The sequence below is a fragment of the Martes martes genome, assembly GCF_963455335.1.
Source record: "Martes martes genome assembly, chromosome: 2".
Taxonomy (NCBI): domain Eukaryota; kingdom Metazoa; phylum Chordata; class Mammalia; order Carnivora; family Mustelidae; genus Martes; species Martes martes.
Window position 1 is genome coordinate 140,342,652 of NC_137889.1, and position 18,393 is coordinate 140,361,044.

An 18,393-nucleotide genomic window follows, 5' to 3' on the forward strand; every position below is an offset into this window, starting at 1 on the left:
TTGTGTATGGTTCCATTTACAAGCTGAAATCCCCTTTAACATTTTTTTTTTGAGATTTATTTTAGAGAGAGAGGGAGGGAGGGAGGGAGGAAGTGTGCAAGCATGGTGGGGGGGGCCATGGGGCACATAGGGAGAGAATCTCAAGCAGACTCCCTGCTGGGTACAGAGCCAGACACAAGGCTCCATCCCAATACCAGTCAGATCATGACCTGAGCTGAAACCAAGAGTTGGACGATTAACCCACTGTGCCACCCAAGCGCCTCCCCTTTATCATTTTAAACTGCATTTATGCATGTAGAGTCTAAACCTATTTTTTAGCCTTTCTGAGGATGTCTGGGGAGCAGCCATGACGGTGGTGGCCCGGATCTGGGTTCCTTCAGAACAGGAGGGACAGGCTAGGCTTTCTATTGCCAAATCCATATCCAAGTGCAGTTCCGGCCGCTCAACTCCAGGCACCCACCGCCCGCTTTTCTGCTGAGGTTCTGCCCGGCATGCACCTGTGATGTTCTGTGTGGGGTCCTCCCTCTCCCCACCGACCCCTCTGAAGCAGGCACTGGACTGTTACTCTCCCCATATGCCTGGTGAGGGGACTGGGGAGACCTGCTCAGACGGAAGAGCTGGGATTCACACTCAGGCAGGCGGGGTCCAGAGCCCGCAGTTAGGCCCGAGGCCCCAGAGCGCTCCGGCGTCTGCCCGCATCGTGGCCTTTCCCAGGACTAGTCCCGGCCGGAGTGCTCCCCCAGGGACTCACACAGGGGTCCACCCTGTGCTCCCCCCGGGGTTCCCTTCTTCACCTCCACTGCCCTCGGGATAACCCAGACTCAACCCGAGATTAGGTCCCTCCACAGGGCTCTCGCGTCCCCCCACAGCCGCCGCTCCCCGGCTCTGCTCCTCGCACCGCGGGCGGCCTGCCAGCTCCCGGACAGGCCGGCCTATCTCTGCGCACCCCAGCTCCCTCTCCTGAGACCGCCCTCTTCCCTTCCGGCCCTTTCGGGTCGCAGCCCCGAGGTCGCTTCCTCCAGGGAGCCCTCCCAGAGGCTCCGCATAAGTGCCTCCTCCGGGCCCTCGGAGACCGGCGAGGCTGTGCGTCCCTCTGGTCTTCGCCGCCAGCCTGAGAGGCGGTCGGGGATCGCGTGCACCAGAAGCCGGGCCCGGAGCCTGGCACGCCGAGTCGCGGGCGCCCCGGAGTTGGTGCAGATTCGGGCCCGGGTTCTGGCCGACAGCAGAGACTCCGGAGCCACTGCTCACCAAGGCCACGCTAACAGGAGGGGAACTTCGGCCGCCGGCCCGAGATAACATCCAGCTCCGCGCCGTCGCCTCAGAACGCCGGGAGCCCACGGCCGCAGTCGCCCAGTAAACTACAACTCCCGAGAGGCCTTGCGCGCCGAGGGGGTGTGCAGGCCGCGATTCTCGCGGGAAGGCGGGAGCTCGAGCTTGCGGGCGTGGGCGGGGCCGGAAAGAAGCGCATTTCAAAGCGGTAATAGATGGTTTTTTTAGCCAATAGGATTGAAAACATACCTCCTGGACCGGTAGACCGCGGGAGTCGAGGAGACGACGGCCAATGGGAGTGCGTGGGGGGTGGAGCCCAGGCCTCAGGAGCGGAAGTGGGTCGCTGTGGAGGCGGCGGCGTCTTGCTTGAGGGTTTCTGCTCGGTGGCTTCCGGAGGTGCTTCCTCGCCAGAGTGCGTCGGCGGCAGCTCCTGCCGCACCAAACTCGCTCCCGGTAAGTCAGGCTTCGCGGAGAGCAAGCGGCCAGCCAGGGCCGGGCGGATGCGGGGTTCGGACGGCTTCGCGGCCTGTGGAGGCCCGCGGCGCGGCGGCGCTCCGTAGCGTGGCCAGGCCAGCTCGGGCCGGACGCCCGGCCGGCCTCCCTCGGGACCGCGGCCCCGCTCGCCTGCCCGCCACGCCACGCCCCGCCCCGCCGTCCGCGTGGCCGTCCGGGCCCGGCTCAGCGAGGGGGAAGGACGTGCCAGCGCCTTGCCCAGAGCCTCGGCTGCCCTAGCAGGCAGCGGCCGCGGCTCTCGGGTGTAGCGAAGCCAGCGAAGCCGGGGCTGGGGAGGGGGACGGACGCGCCCAAGGTCACGCCGGGAGTCGCCCCGGGGCTCCGGCCTGTGCGGGGCGTTCAGGGCAGGCCCCGACCGGGTTTTTGTTCCCCGCTGACGCCGCCTCCTTTGTGTGCTCGCGCCGCCGCCCCGCCATCGCGGGCCTGCGAGTGCGCCCGGGCCGCGTGGCCGAGCTTCCTGGGCTGACGGCGCTGGGGGCGGCGGGGGCTGGCCCGGGCGGCGCCCACCCGGGTCTGAGCCTGGTAGGTCCTTCGCTTCCGGTCGTTGGGGCGGTGGGAAGGGCGCTGCAGCGCTGAGGCCTGCGGCCGGCCCCGCCCCTCGGGCGCCTGCACCGGCTCGGGCGCCTGCACCCGGAGCCTGAAGAGCGAGCGGGGGCTCGGGGGAGGCCTGAGATCCGGAGCACAAGGTTTGGCGAGCACCGCTGTCCGCCCTTTGAGCCGTCCAGGGAGAAGGGTAAAGTTCGGAGTCGGACTTCCCCGCGGGAGCCGTTTTTGTGGGGCTTTGGCTTTTATCTTCTTGTCCGTGCCCATCGACGTTTACAGTCACACCTTCGTCCTGCTTCTGCGTTAGGGTCTTGGAGGCAGACCTAGGGTCTGAGCCCTGCGGTCCTGCACCCAGCCAAGGCTGCGGGGTGGTTGGGGAGACTGAGGAGGTGTGCCCTAGGTGGTGCAGCCGGCTACTTAGGTGACGACAGAGCCGGCCTGGAACCTCGCTTTCCTGTGGGTGCAGGACTAGGCCTTTAAGTTCAGTGACCGGGAGTTTGGGGACCACTAGTGATGAAGGACAGAGACGTTCAAGGGAATCGCTTTAACTGGTGGTGTGTGGGGAGACATGTTGGGTTCAGTTTTATCTGAGCTGCAGGTGAAATGGGAACATTCAAGTAGAAAGAGGTGGTGTTGCTGGTTTTGTATTGCCTGAACGTGAGCTTCCAACTCAGATTTTAAAATCTTACGTTAATACAGTGTTTATTAACCTTTTTTCTCCCCAGTGACCTCCCCTGACGTTTTTTAGTTTTCTTAATTGCCCTCTCCATGAAATGTTAATGCTTCTTAAATACTGTAGGTCTTCCTTAGAAAAACAAAAAAAATTTTAAATACTGTAGGTTTTTTTATGTACTGTATAGGTAGCTATGGTTTGATCATAAAAAGAATAAGTTTTTTTTTTCACCCCCTTTGAGAGTGGATACTTTAAAAATTCTAAGTCAGCATAGTTTTGAGGTCTTCTGTGTGCCAAGCTTTCTGCTTAGCCACGGACAGAACAGGCATGGTACAACCCTAGGTGGAACTGAGGAGGGTGGGTGGAGGGAGTGAGAGAAATTCCCTGAGTTTGAAATACAAATTGTGGGAGAGACTAGACTGGAGAGGTAAGCAGGAACCTGGTCACAAAAGGTGTTTGCTGTGCCCCAAGTTAATTCAGAATTTATGTTAAGACCACGTGGGGGAAAAAAATCACTAAATGAAGTTCTAAACAGGGAAGTAACATGGTTAGATTTGCATTTTTTTTTTTTTTAATCACCATACTGTGAGGATGGCTTAGAAAGATGGGTGAGACTAGTGGCCTCTGGACCAGTTAGGCAGAGAGAAGTATGGCTTGGACCATGGTGAGGAGTGGGGACAAAACTCCGGCCAGTGATTGCCAGTTGTGGGAGTTATTCACTGGATTTTTACTTTAAAAGCTGTTGCAAAGTTCATGTCCAGTAGTTTATACCCCTGCCAGTTTCTGGAAAAGATTTGAGGTGCTACTGAATGCAAATATGTGCAGAAGGTAATTGGTTTTATGCTGCATGAACATGGCTTTGTATGTTCTTTGTGTATGTGTATGTTAGTGTCTTATTTTGAAATGATTTATGTACATCTTTCACTGTCCTCGAGTTAGCTGGCTCCTGTAGATGTGACAGGGCTGACTCTGTTTCTTGAGGGATAATTCACATAGATGCTCTTGTAACTTATCTCTCCTAACTAGCTTGTTTCTCAGCAGAGCTTTGGGGATTGTAGAGCAAGGCATTTTAAGATTTCCTCTCTGAGGAGGAAGGCCCACAGCACAGATGCATCTCAAAGTCAGAGTTCAAGTGTGAGGAAACTGGTGAGGTTGGGCTGTAGAGTGCTGCTACAGAATTTCCTTTGGAAGGCCTTTTTTCCCCAGGTATAAATAAAGGTTGTCAAGTTTATTATTCCTACCTGCACCGTGCAAGGTAGGAAAGGCCTGAAAATGTCTCAAAATAGTAGCTTCCTTGTGTAAAATGAAATTATGACCCTAAGGCTTTCCTGGAGGGATGTCTGCACCCGATACGGGGCTCAAACTCACAACACCAAGATCCGTTCTAGCCATTATATCTGTGGAGATGAGATATTCTTTCCTAATCTCCCATGGTGATGATCTGTTTGTAAGTCTTCCTTTGTTTCCTGATAGCAGCTATATTTTTACTTGCAGTGTAAGGCTACATATCCCCTTTTCATCCTTTATTTCACCTCAATATAGTCTGTGCCATCTCTGTCAAGCATCTAAGAGCTTGATAGTTTAATTTTTTTAAAGATTTTATTAGTTTTTAGAGATTTTTATTTATTAGAGAGCATGGTGGGGTGGGGGGGTGACAGAGGGAGACCTGAGACAAAGGCAGACACTTCACCGACTGAGGCACCCAGGCACATCTTGATCATTTAATTTCAGTGGAAGAAAGTTATGATTTATGTAGTCAGCGTGTTTGTGCTAAGAGAAGGGAACACTGCAGTAAATACTGGCTTTGAAGACAGGTTGACCACGTTGAGTACAGAAGAAATGGTTATATTAGGACCAGGAGGAGCAGGAGAAATGTAAGGAACCTGTGAGGTAGGTCTTGAAGGATGAGCAGGGTCCCTTGCAGACAAGGGGACAATGTGGATCAGATTATGGCCCTGGTATTAGGAGGAGACTGACAGCCAGGGTACCAGAGTAAAGTACAGTCAGTTCTGCTTTAAACACTTGTTTGGAAGCATGATTTGTTCCAACAGGATTTATATACTAGGAACAGTTTGAACATTATGGGGATTTTGAGTTTGCTGTGCATTATAATTTCACCTATGGGAACTACTAGACGAACACAAAAAATTGAACTGAGCCGAGTCAAGTCACGTAGATTGTAGACAGTACACACCTCAAGCATCCCCCAGCTCTCTCAATGACTGTGTGTGGTATGAGCCATACCCTTACACGTTTTGTTTAAAAAAATTCTCCCTACTTCCCAGTAACTCAAAAACTGCAAACCTTGTAAAGTATTTGTGAATCTCCTGACCATTTAACATGTGCAGAAGTGTGCTTCCCTTCTGTTAGGTTCTTAACTTGTGTGTGTGTGACATTGACAAAGGTTTTTAGTGTCGTACCCCTAATTTCTTTGTTTTCCCATAATTCCTGTGGGTTTTTTTGTTTTGTGTGGTGTATTTTAGGAATACACATGTCTGTAACTTCAGGTGAGGCCAGAAGGGTTAGCACTGGGTTAGGGAAGGGAGGTTACTCTGAAGGTGATGGATGTATGTAATCTTTTGGGAGCATTTGCAATCTTTTTGGGCCTTTTGGAGCCTGGTCATTTTTTTAAGCTCCCATGTGAAGCCTTTTAACTTCCCTGGCCCTTTTCCATCTCTGTTAGAGCATTACCTTCATAGGCTTCATAGCCTGCTGTACTTCATGAAGCATCCCAGCTGCCACATTTGTCCTGGAGACCAAGGACGATTGACATCTATTTTACTTCCTAGGTAGAGTGTCAGAGGAGAGTTGAGGTTCTGGATTAGGGCTTCTGCCGCTCACAAGTCCAGATACGGGATTCCACTGCCAAGATTGGTGTCTCTAGAGAATTGGGTTTGGCGAGCCCTTTGGTGACAGGGTCCATGCATTCTTTAGCCAGCCCACCTGTGCATCTGCCTTGAGGGGAAGGGAAGGACTTGTGCTGAGGATCCCTGGGTGAGGGCTGTTTAAGACCAGCCAGTATGCAAATGAGGGAGGTGCCACAGTGTGGCACTGCTCTGCGTCTCCCTGCTGTCCTATAGACCATGGAATCACATTTGTAAGCTTCTAACCACCTGCCCCCCACCACCTTCAGGGCCTGCGCCTTGGCTATTCTTAGTTCCACACACACCCCCTACCAGGTTCATGATTCAGTACAAGCATCTGAGCCTCCTAAGTGGCTTTTTTCTGGTAGGCTCTATGTTCAGGCACCATCCGCACAGACCCAACATGCCTGCCCCCTGTGAGTTGCATGGCCAGTTACTTTTGTCCCAGGGAAGAGTGGGAAGGGCGGGAAGTTGTTGATAGCCTTGGCACCAGAGGTTGATACGATTCATTGGTCTTTGATATCTTTTCAGCCTCTGAAAGGATAGATCCTTAGGTTTCCTTTGTGACACACCCCTGCTCCTGGCCTCCAGGAATTGCCTTATTTGTATCACCAGGCCACCAAGGCTGAAAAAAAATTAGGTTAGGGGCGCCTGGGTGGCTCAGTGGATTAATCCTCTGCCTTCAGCTCGGGTCATGATCTTAAGGTCCTGGGATCGAGCCCCGAGTCTTGCACTCTGCTCAGCAGGGAGCCTGCTTCTCTATCTCTGCCTGCTTATGATCGCTGTCTGTCAAATAAATAAATAAAATCTTAAAAAAAAAATTAGGGGGGTGCCTGGGTGGCTCAGTGGGTTAAAGCCTCTGCCTTCGGCTCAGGTCATGATCTCAGGGTCCTGGGATCGAAGCCCCGCATTGGGCTCTCTGCTCGGCGGGGAGCCTGCTTCCTCCTCTCTCTCTGCCTGCCTCTCTGCCTACTTGTGATCTCTCTCTCTCTCTGTCAAATAAATAAATAAAATCTTAAAAAAAAAAAATTAGGTTAGGAGTCAAGAGAGGTGGAGAGAGCCACTCAGTTTCACTTTGAGGGTGTCCCAGAGCAATAGCCCTTATACAAAGGAGTTGGTTGGATTTGGTATCTTTTGACACCTTCCTGGTTGTTTTTTTTTTCCCCTTGTATCCATGTTTTTTTTTTTTTATTCAAGTTCAGTTCATTAACATATAATGTATTAATTGGCTTCAGAGGTAGAGGTCATTGATTCATTAGTCTTACATAACACTCAGTGCTCATTGCATTGTGTGTGCCCTCTTTAATGTCTATTACCTTGTTACCCCATCCCTCCCTCCCTTCCCCTGCAGCAACCTTCAGTTTGTTTACTATGATTAAGAGTCTCATGGTTTGTCTCCCTCCCTGGTTTTGTCTTGTTTTATTTTTTCATTTCTTCTCCTATGATCCTCTGTTTTGTTTCTTAAATTCCACAGATTTGTGAGATCATATGGTAATTGTCTTGCTCTGATTGACTTGTTTCACTTAGCATAATACCCTCTTAGTTCCATCCATGTTGTTGCAAATGGCAAGATTTCGTTTTTTGATGGCTGCATAATATTCCTGGGTGTGTGTGTGTGTGTGTGTGTGTGTGTGTGTGTGTACACACATATCACATCTTCTTTATCCATTCATCTGTCAGTGGACATCTGGGTTCTTTCCATAGTTTGGCTATTGTGGACATTGCTGCTATAAAGGTACACGTGCTCCTTCGGATCACTACATTTGTATCTTTAGGGTAAATACCCAGTAGTGCAGTCACTGGTTCGTAGGGTAGCTCTGTTTTCAACATTTCGAGGAACCTCCATACTGTTTTCCAGACTGGCTGTACCAGCTTGCATTCCCACCAACAGTGTAGGAGGGTTCCCTTTCTCCACATCCTCTCCAACATCTGTCGTTTCCTGACTTGTTAATTTGGGCCATTCTGTCTGGTGTGAGGTGGCATCTCATTGTGGTTTTGATTTGTATTTCCCTGATGCTGAGTGATGTTGAGCATTTTTTCATGTGTCTGTTTGCCATTTGTATGTCTTCTTTGCAGAAATGTCTGTTGCTGCCGTCCTCTGCCCATTTCCTGATAGGATTGTTTGTTCTTTGGGTGTTGAGTCTGTTTTTTATGGATTTTGGATACTAGCTCTCTGATAGGTCATTTGCAAATATCTTCTCCCATTCTGTTGGCTGTCTTTTTATTTTGTTGAATGTTTTGTTTGCCCTGCAAAGCTTTTTGTCTTGAAGATAAGATCCTCCAAATCAGTTAGTGATAAAACCTTATCAGACACCGTTGTTAGAGAATTAAGGTGTCCCCTCCCAGGGGTTTCCACCGACACATCAATCTAGTGTTTGGAGGGAGTTCCTCATAATCCTGCATGTGAAACTATGGAGAAATTCATAAGAACAGTGTCTTTGTGAAGAGGAGGAGCCCAGGTCTGCTTTGGCTGTGTTGGAAACATAGGTGTGTCTGGGGGATCCCAGGGCATGGATGGGAGAGACTGAGATCCTGCTATAGGCAAATTCCTTACAGATGTTTCTAGGCCTGTGTCCACTGCAGAGCATTTCTGAGTAATTGACTAAACCTTGGCTATTTAAAGTGTCTAGAAAAAGAATATTAGGTGAAGTTTATTTTTAACTTTTGGTTGTGGTAAAACATATAACAGATCATTTGAACCACTTTCAGGGGTTCATTAAGGCATTAAGTAAATTCACAGTTTTGTGCAACCATCACCACATCCATCTGCAGAATTTTTTTTTTTTACCTTCCCAGATAGAAACTTATGTATTCATTAAATAGTAACTCCCTTTTCTCCCTTCTTACTTGCCCCTAGCAGTCACCATTCCACTTTCTGTCTCTGAATTTGATGGCTCTCAGTACCTCTGATAAGAGGAGTTATACAATATTTGTCCTATTGTGTCTTCTTTCACCGAGCATAATGTTTTCAGTGTTCATCCATGTTGGAGTCTGTGTCAGAATTTTATTTTTAAGGCTCAATAATAATCTTTTTATTGATTTTTTTTCATAGATTTTTGAAAAACTGAAGTTCCCTGTTAATTCTTGACCCTTGCATCTCAAGGCCTGAATCACAGAAGTAGACCCATCTCAGTATCCGGACAGCTGTTCTTTTTCTCTAGTAGAAACAAAAGGCTGTCCTTGATGGGCCCTGTGTTAGGAGAAAACGAAAGAATTTCCCTTGATAAACTGCCAAGCAGGTGTGATGGCCCCTTAGTTCTGATGCTCCTTTCAGGTCTCTGGGACTTTGCTGATTGCTGGGCATGGTTTCATCAGGGTCATAAGATAAATTTGGGAAAGACCCAAGTACTGTCTCAAGCCTAGTCTGCTGCTTTCTTTTTTGCCAATTTCTTTCATCTAGTTCCTGCAAAAATCTCAGGGGAGACCAGTAGTCAAGGCTGCTAAGCCTCCTCTGGGAATAAATAACTGGGAGGAGACTGCCCTGTTACCCCTGTGCTGGCTTTTCAGCCCCCTTTAAGGCTAAGCAGAGTGATTAGCTACATCCTACCAAGCAAGTCTTTTCTGGAAATGACTTAAGACTTACTGAGAGCTGGAAACGCTTGTTTCAGTTCTTGAGATTAAGGTTTCTTTACTCTCATCCAGTAGCATTTACCATTTGCTTGTTTTTTAAGTTTAATTAATTTAGAGCAAGCGAGTGAGAGGAGGGGCAGAGGGAGACTCTTCAGGCAGACTCCCCATGGAGCATGCGGCCTGAGGCAGTGCTTAGACAAGGCTTGATCTTACCACTCAGGAGATCGTGACCTGAGCTGAAATGAAGTCGAGTCAGAGGCTTAACCAGCTGAGCCACCCAGGCGCCCTAGCACTTACCACTTGTAGGAAGAGCTGCAGTTTCTGGCTCTTCTGACATATTTATTACATAACTTACTGATTGCCTTTCCACTTAGAATATGTACTCCATGAGTGTCTCTCTTTGTTCACTGCTGCATTTCTGGTCCCTGGAGAGGTGCCGGAACTAGAGAAGGCACCTGTAAATCGTGAATTAAATGGCTAACAGGGTTGTCTCCAGGGTGCTAGGAACAACAGTACTGGGCACTTTCATTCAGCATCATTGTTTTGCAAAAGAGCTGCAAAGATAAGGGATATTTTTCCCACATTAAAGATGTTTGACACTGAGGCAGGGAGATAAGTATTTGTGCTAGGCTCTAGGGCTTGTACAGCCAGCCACACGTTTGCTGGCTCTTTACCATGCATCCTCAATTGTAAGACAAGCAAGAGGTATATGTTTTTCTAAAGTACTAAGGCCTGATTGTTGATGTGAGAGTGACATCGAGGTTGCATTTATTTTTTTTTTAATTTATTTATTTGTTAGAGAGAGCAAGTGAGCACAGGCAGACAGAGTGGTAGGCAGAGGCAGAGGGAGACGCAGGCTCCCCGCCGAGCAAGGAGCCCGATGTGGGACTCGATCCCAGGATTCCAGGATCATGACCTGAGCCACTCAGGCATCCCTCAAGGTTGCATTTAAAAGGCTTCGGCCAGAGGCGCCTGGATTGCTCAGTCTTTAAGCCTCTGTTCGGCTCAGGTCATGATTCCAGGGTCCTGGGATCAAGCCCCACGTCGGGCTGTCTGCTCGGTGGGAAGTGTGCTTCTCCCTCTCTCTCTCTCCCTCCCTCTGCTTGTGTTCCTTCTCTTGCTGTCTCTCTCTCTGTCAAATAAATAAAATCTTTTTTAAAATTAATAATAAATAGATTATTAGATAAGTTGATAGCTTCGGCAGAGGAGGGCCCTGGGTGGCTCAGTCGGTTAAGTGTCTGACTCTTTTTTTTTTTTTTAAGATTTTATTTATTTATTTGACAGAGAGAGAGAGATCACAAGTAGACAAAGAGGCAGGCAGAGAGAGAAGCAGGCTCCCTGTTGAACAGAGAGCCCGATGCGAGGCTTAATCCCAGGACCCTGAGATCATGACCTGAGCCGAAGGCAGAGGCTTAACCCACTGCGCCACCCAGGTGCCCCAAGTGTCTGACTCTTGATTTCTGCTCAAGTCATGACTTCGGGGTGGTGAGATTGAGCCTGGTGTTGGGCTCCGTGCCCAGTGGGGAAACTGCTTAAGGTTCTCGCCTTCTCCCTTTGCACCACCCCCATCATGTATACTCTCTCTTGCTCTCGCTCTAAAATAATCTTTTTTTTTTTAAGATTTTATTTATTTATTTGACAGGCAGAGATCACAAGTAGGCAGAGAGGCAGGCAGAGAGAGAGAGAGGGAAGCAGGCTCCCCGCTGAGCAGAGACCCCCCCCCCGATGTGGGACTCGATCCCAGGACCCCGAGATCATGACCTGAGCCGAAGGCAGCAGCTTAACCCACTGAGCCACCCAGGCGCCCCTCTCTCTAAAATAATCTTAAAAATAAAAAGCTTGGGAGGGGCGCTTGGCTGGCTTAGTTGGTAGAAAACGTGACTCTTGATCTTGGGGTCATGAGTTTAAGCCCCACATTGGGAGTAGAGCTTACTTTAAAAAAAAAAAAAAAAAAAGCTTTGACTGGGGCGCCTGGGTGGCTTAGTGGGTTAAAGCCTCTGCCTTTGGCTAAAGTCACGATCCCAGGGTCCTGGGATCGAGCCCCTCAGGCTCTCTGCTCAGCAGGGAGCCTGCTCCCCCACCCCCGCCCCGCCTCTCTGCCTACTTGTGATCTCTGTCAAATTAAATGAATAAAATCTTTTAAAAAAAAGCTTTGATGTGAAAGTTTATTGGCAACTTTTAATGCTCATGCTCACTTCCACAGGAGGGCAGGCTGTACTGGGCGATGGATGGTACATTGCCAACAGCCTTGGGTTGGGTTTTTGTTTTTGTTTTTGTTTTGTTTTTTAAGATTTATTTGAGAGAGTGTGTGTGTGCACCATGCACATGAGGGGGGGAAGGGGGAAAAGGTGAAACAGACTTCCCATGGAGCAGAGAGCCTGGTGTGGGGCTCCATCCTGGGACTCCAGGACTGTGAGCTGAGCTGAAGGTAGATGCTTAACCGCCTGAACCACTCAGGCACCCCAGCTTTGGGTATTTTTGACATTTTTTACAAAAGTAGTTGGGTGGGGGGGATCCTGGTTGGCTCAGTCGGTTAAGTGTCTGCTTTCGGCTCTGGTCAGGATCTCAGGGTCCTGGGATCAAGCCCTGCCTCCTGGGCAGGCTCCCTGCTCAGCAGGGAGTTGGCTTCTGCCTTTCCCTCTGCCCCTCCCCAAGTCTTTCAAATAAAGTCTCTCTCTCAAATGAAGTCTTCTTTAAAAAAAAAAAGTAGCTGGGCAATACACAACAGTCTTTAATATAGTCTTTTTTTTTTTGATGATTTTATTTATTTATTTGACAGAGAAAGAGAGATCACAAGTAGGCGGGGAAGCAGGCTCCCTGCTGAGCAGAAAGCCCGATGTGGATCCCAGAACCCTGAGATCCAGACCTGAGCTGAAGGCAGAGGCTCAAACCACTGAGCCACCCAGGTGCCCCTATAGTCTTCCTTTTTAACACGTTTTTTAATTCTACTTTTGAAATTCCATTTAGGGAAGTACTTAAAATAACATGGTAATGATTATGTGTTTATGGTTTTAGAAGGGGAGATGTGGGATAGGCAATCATACTAGCCAGTACCTGATAAATTGGCATTTCCTGATGAAGTTTTATAGATTTTTGCTTCTATCTGCTTTAACCATGCTGGAATAGAGAGCTTGCCCTGGCTAGCTCATTCAGACTCACAGGAGACTGCCCATGTGTCTCAGAGTGGCCATTTACGAGTTTATAGTGAGAACTGCCTTGTCATTGTCTGCACATCATCTGTCTCCATAGAAAGACACACGGAGGGGCACCTGGGTGGCTCAGTGGGTTAAGCCTCTGCCTTCGGCCCAGGTCATGATCTCAGGGTCCTGGGATCGAGCCCCACATCGGGCTCTCTGCCAGGTGAGGAGCCTGCTTCCCCCTCTCGCTCTGCCTTGCCTCTCTGCCTACTTGTGATCTTTCTCTCTCTCTCTCTAAATAAATAAATAAATAAAATTTGAAAAAAAAAAAAAAAAGAGGGGCGCCTGGGTGGCTCAGTGGGTTAAAGCCTCTGCCTTCGGCTCAGGTCATGATCCCAGAGTCCTGGGATCGAGCCCCGCATTGGGCTCTCTGCTCAGCAGGGAACCTGCTTCCTCCTCTCTCTCTGCCTGCCTCTCTGCCTACTTGTGATCTCCGTCTGTCAAATAAATAAATAAAATCTTAAAAAAAAAAAAAAAGAAAGAAAGAAAGATGCACAGAGAGGGGCACCTGGGTGACTCAGTTGGTTGGGCGGCTGCTTTCCACTCAGGTTATGATCTCAGGCTCACTGCTTAGCGGGGAGTCTGCTTCTCCCTCTTCCCTTCCCCCTGCTCGTGCTTGCATACTCACTCTCTCCCCCAAGTAAATAAAATCTTGAAGGAAGGAAGGATGGATGGATGGACAAAGAGCCACCTAAGAATCAAGATTGCTTGGCAACGGGCATCTCGGTGGCTCAGTGGGTTAAGCCTCTGCCTTCAGCTCAGGTCATGATCTCAGGGTCCTGGGATCGAGCCCCACATTGGGCTCTCTGCTCAGCAGGGAGCCTGCTTCCCCCTTTCTTTCTGCCTGCCTTTCTGCCTACTTGTGATCTCTTTCTGTCAAATAAATAAATAAAATCTTTAAAAAAAAAAAAAAGATTGCTTGGCGATTGTGGAACGCATGTGGAGAGTTAGGTCTCAGGTGTCTGTGGTTAATTGTGTCAGCCTTGGCTGCCCTGCATGTCATGAGGGTGGGCTCCTTGTGCTTGGCTGGACAGAGCTGCTCATCCGAGATCTCCTTTGGGCACCCTGCAGACTAGTCCCTTTCCTCGGTTGCTGGAGAACCAGCTCCAGTCCCACACTTCCTGCTTCCTGCCTGCCCAACTGTTTCTAGCTGTTTTGTCTGTAGACATGCGCCACATACTTGATGACGTGTGTCACTCTTGGTAGAGTTGGGGGGTCTTTCTCTGTAGTGTCTGTGATGACTTCATGGGAAAAACCTCATCTCTAACAGGGATAGAATGATTGAGTGGACCGTTCAGTCTGCACTGGCCTCATTAGCTCCCACCCGAAGGGCAGTCTGGGCTCTCACGCTCTGCCCCCGCCTGCTCGGAGCCACACAGCTTTCTTCTTGCCTGGGGTTCTCTTGGTCTCCGTACTTCCTCTTGATCTGCTTTCCGACTTGTTCAGCCTCCCATCGGCCATCAGAGCACACAGGTGACAGGATCTCCAAACACAGGTCTCTGAAACCTCTGGTTGTCCTGCCCTTGAGGTGTGGGTTAGGAGGCAAGTTATGATCCAACCATTCATCTTTACTGTATTCTCTTCTCTCACGCAACCCACACAGTATTCATCTAGGACATTCTTCCCTTCTGTGCACCCCGCTACCACCTGGGTTGGTTGGTTGGTTTCTTTTCTTATTTGTCAGAGAGAGAGAGAACACACACCAGCAGGGGGAGCACCAGGCAGAAGGAGAAGCAGGCTCCCCGCTTAGCAGGGAGCCCGATGTAGGACTTGATCCCAGAACCCTGGGACCATGACCTGGCAGGAGATAGAAACCCAACTGAGCCACCCAGGCGCTCCCCACCCTGTTTGTTTCTTGAGTAACTCCTATCACTTTGGGCCTGCACTTGCTGGGTCACCAGTGGCTGGCTTCCTGTGGTCGCCTCACTGGACTCACTGTGTAGCTCTTCTACCTGTTGATTGCTGCTACCTCCTTGATATGCTGGGTTTGTCTGACCAGTGCCTTCAAGGTTCTCTCAAAGCTTTCTCTGACTTTTTATTCTTTTCATAGGCTCGTCTTGCTCTACCTGACTCCCCAGTTTTACACACAGATTCTGAGATCTCTTCCTCTACTCCAATTATCTCTCCTCTGAGTGTTGTGGCTGCCTTCACATCTTTCTACCTGGATATCCCACAGGCAGCATTTCTCAGACTAAAACCGTCTATCTTCAAAACCTGTTTGTTTTCTCCCTTCCCTGGTTCAGTTATTGCGTCACTCCTGCTCTTTCTCTCTCTCTCTCTCTTTTTTTAAAGGTTTTATTTATTTGAGGGAGAGGGAGAAGCAGACTCCCTGCTGAGCAGGAAGCCTGACATGGGACTTGATCCCAGGACCCCAGGATCACAACCTGAGCCAAAGGCAGACGCTTAACAGACTTTAGCCACCCAGGTTCCCCACTCCTGCTTTTTAACCAGCTAGATAACTTGGCGTGAATTGTCCTTACCCTCCTATCAGAGGTTTAGGAATTCCTAGCATCTGGTCTTCCTGGCCATTCCCAGTCCCATGCGCTACCCTGGGTCTTTTCTTAGTGGCAGGGGCACCATTCACCACCCCCACTCTCATCTCTGAGTCATTGATTGCTTCAGTAAACATGAGTGTCTGCACACAGGATTAGCTAGGTACAAAGTAGACTGTGCCCTGCCCTCACACTTAGGACATGCTGAATAACTACAAGGTTTGCCTTGGGAACCAAAGGATCATGGGCCATCTGCTGAGATGGAGTGATGGTATTATTGTTGGAAGAACTTTCTCCCTGCATGAAGTAAATTTGAAAACCTGGAAAACATCCATTTTCCAAATTGTTTCTACAATAATACATTTGATTCTGGCATGGTATTTATTTAATAGTGTGGGTTCTGCTGTCACACTGTCCTGGTTTAAATCCAAGCCACTGTAGTCCTGAACTTTGGGCAGGTTAAATGGTAACCTTAGGGTGCCTGGGTCGCTCAGTGGGTTAAGTGTCTGACTCTTGTTTCGGCTTAGGTCATGATCTCGGCTGTGAGGTTGATTTCCACATTGGGCTTGCGCTCAGCACGGAGTCTGCTTGGGATTCTCTGTCTTCCCTCTGCCCCCATGCTTGTGTGTGTGTGCGGGCATGTTCTCTCTCTCTCAGATCTTTAAAAAAGTAAAATGGTATCTTTAATAATACCTTTCCCCTTATTGGGTGATGGAACTATTACATGAACTGTGTTGGAAAGCAGTATTTTGCACGTAGTACAAGGAATGTCTGGGCTTCAGCTGTGGTTAGTCTTATTGTTATTCTGGTGGCCTCTATCCCCTGCAGTATCCAGAACACTTTGTAGTCTGTGAAGGCTACCTTTCCTGCAACCCTGGTTTCAGACATGGCATTTCCACATCCGCACACCAATCTGGGAATGCCCTCTTCTTCCCACCTCCGTTTTCTGGTGAAATCCAGCCCCTTGGTAGATTTCCCTAAGGCCAGCCTTCCAACTTCCTGTGCTCTCTGACCACTAACTCTTACCACAACCAAAAGAAGCAAATGGATTTGGAACGGATTGCTGGACTGGCCTGGGCGTGGAGCGTGAGAACATGCCAGGGGAGCTCCGAGGAAGTCTTGCTGGGGCTGCAGGAGGGGGTTTTGGAGAGTAGAGAGGGTGTGCAGGGCAAGGAGTTGGGGTGCCTCTGGGACAGTCACAGGCTAGGTCTTAACATCCATGTTTGAAAGCCTAAAAATTAACCAAGTGGGAGGCGAGAGGCTTATGGCAAAGCCAGGGTTGTGCATTAAATTATTTCCCATTGTTCAACAGATGGATCTCCTTCTCTGCCAGTGACATTTTTATCAAAGATTCTCAATTCTAAGACACACCATGAGGTAGATAAGGAGGATAACTTTTGCCAAAATAGCTACATCATGCATGTATACCCAAATGTAAGATACTTCTTGGAATCAGAAACATCCGCAGATATTAGAATCCAGAAAGTTTGGTGGTCTGTGAGTCCTAAGAGGCTGTTGGTGCACCTCCCCCTCCATTCAGGAGGGCGGTCTTGGTCCCTTCCAGCCCGACCCTCTACCCGGAATGCCAGTCTCTGCGGAAGGCTTGCCGGTTGAGGTGTTGCTTTGGGAACATGTGTGCAGTTTGAGTGGAAGCACCTGCTGCCCTGTGGTGTGGGCATCAGGAGATGTCATGCTGCCTGCCAGCCACACGTGCCCCCATAGAGTGACATCGTGAAGAGGTCATCCCTGTGAAGCGGCCAGGGTCACAGTGGAAAACAAGGTGGCAGGGGAGCAGATATGGACACGTACAGACCACCAGGTAATAGAGAAGGAGGCTCAGCTGGCTGGGTAGTCCCTCTAGAGGGGTTTCTCTGGGGAAGAAAAGGCCGGCCTGGGGCTGGGGAGGATCAGGAAGGATTCTTTTTTTTTTTTTTTTTTTAAGATTTTATTTATTTATTTGACAGAGAGAGAGAGATCACAAGTAGGAAGAGAGGCAGGCAGAGAGAGAGGAGGAAGCAGGCTCCCCGCTGAGCAGAGAGCCTGTTGCGGGGCTCAATCCCACGACCCTGGGACCATGACCTGAGCCGAAGGCAGAGGCTTTAACCCACTGAGCCACCCAGGCGCCCCAGGAAGGCTTCTTAAAAACCTTCTGGCCTCTGCCTGTGTGTTTCCTTACCCCTAGCTCCTGTACCCCAGTTACAATACTGAGATGTCTGCCAGCCCTCCCTCCCTCCACCAGGCCGGGAGCTGAGTACTGGGTGTGTTGTGTTAGTAGCTGGAGCAGTCCTGAGGGCCAGCAGGAGAGGGGTGGGGTAGAGAGGTGGAGCTGTGCCCCAGGCGGTGCTGGAGGAGTGAGTCAGTGACATCAGCCCATAGCCATCGAGCCTTTAGACTGTGCAGCACCTGCTACAATAGGTGCTCCTGTTTTGTTGTCTTAGAAATGGGGCGCAGAGTTTGGTGCTTAGCTCAAGGGCACAAATAGGGGTTTGGAGGTGCCTGACCAGTCCCAGCTGTCATGCTCTGTGGTCAGCTGTGTGTGTTAGAAAGCTGTGCTGGTGGTAGGGGTAGGGCACTGGGAGGTGGGAGATCTGATAGGAGGAGGTAGCAGCTGCAGGGATAACAGGGTGGATGGATTCAAGAGGGGTCCTGTCCTGTCTTTCCTGCCGTCTTTGCGCCTCTCAAGTAGGCCTACTTCTGTCCAGGGCCCTTGTCTTAGTCCACTGGTTCCTGTGGTGGGGCCTTGGGAGCAACACCACCGGCACTGCCTCAGAACTTGTGAGAAAGGCAAAATTTTGAGTCCCATCCCAGACCTGCTGAGGCTGGTGCAGAAGTTTGAGAACCCTGTCCTTGTCCAGAGCACTTCTGCCCAGGGTGGGTGACTGCAGAGCCTCCTCCTTGTTCTGATTCTCCCTGAGTCTCTCAGCCTTGCCCAGTGCTCAGGGCTTCCCCCACCAGAAGCCAGCTTTGCCCCTTCTACCCTGATGACACCCTGACTCCTGGCTTCTGACTCCCAAGTGTTTGCTTCTCATGTGCTCCCTTTTCCACTGCATCTCTGACACTGAACTTAACGTAGGTAGCTGTGGCTTCCCAGTGGAAGGCCCTTGGAATTCAAGGGCCTTTCAGTTCTCTAGCAGCCTCTTCACTTGCTGCTTTGTCTGCCCTTCCTGGAACCTCCCACTTAGTCTCCCAGTCCACAGTTTCTTGGTTCTACCTGACTCGCCTGTTGCCAGTGACAGAATTCTCAGCTAGGCATGCAGGGTGAATCAGGGCAG

At 49.9% G+C, this 18,393-nt stretch overlaps 1 protein-coding gene across 1 annotated transcript in view; it reads left to right on the plus strand.

The window, feature by feature from the left end:
• RNF4 (ring finger protein 4) overlaps positions 1–18,393 on the plus strand; it is a 38,449-nt gene continuing 20,056 nt past the window's right edge. Inside the window, 2 exon segments of the mRNA XM_080795989.1 lie at positions 1–1,353; positions 1,498–1,722. The gene's annotated coding sequence lies outside the window, so the exon portion shown is untranslated.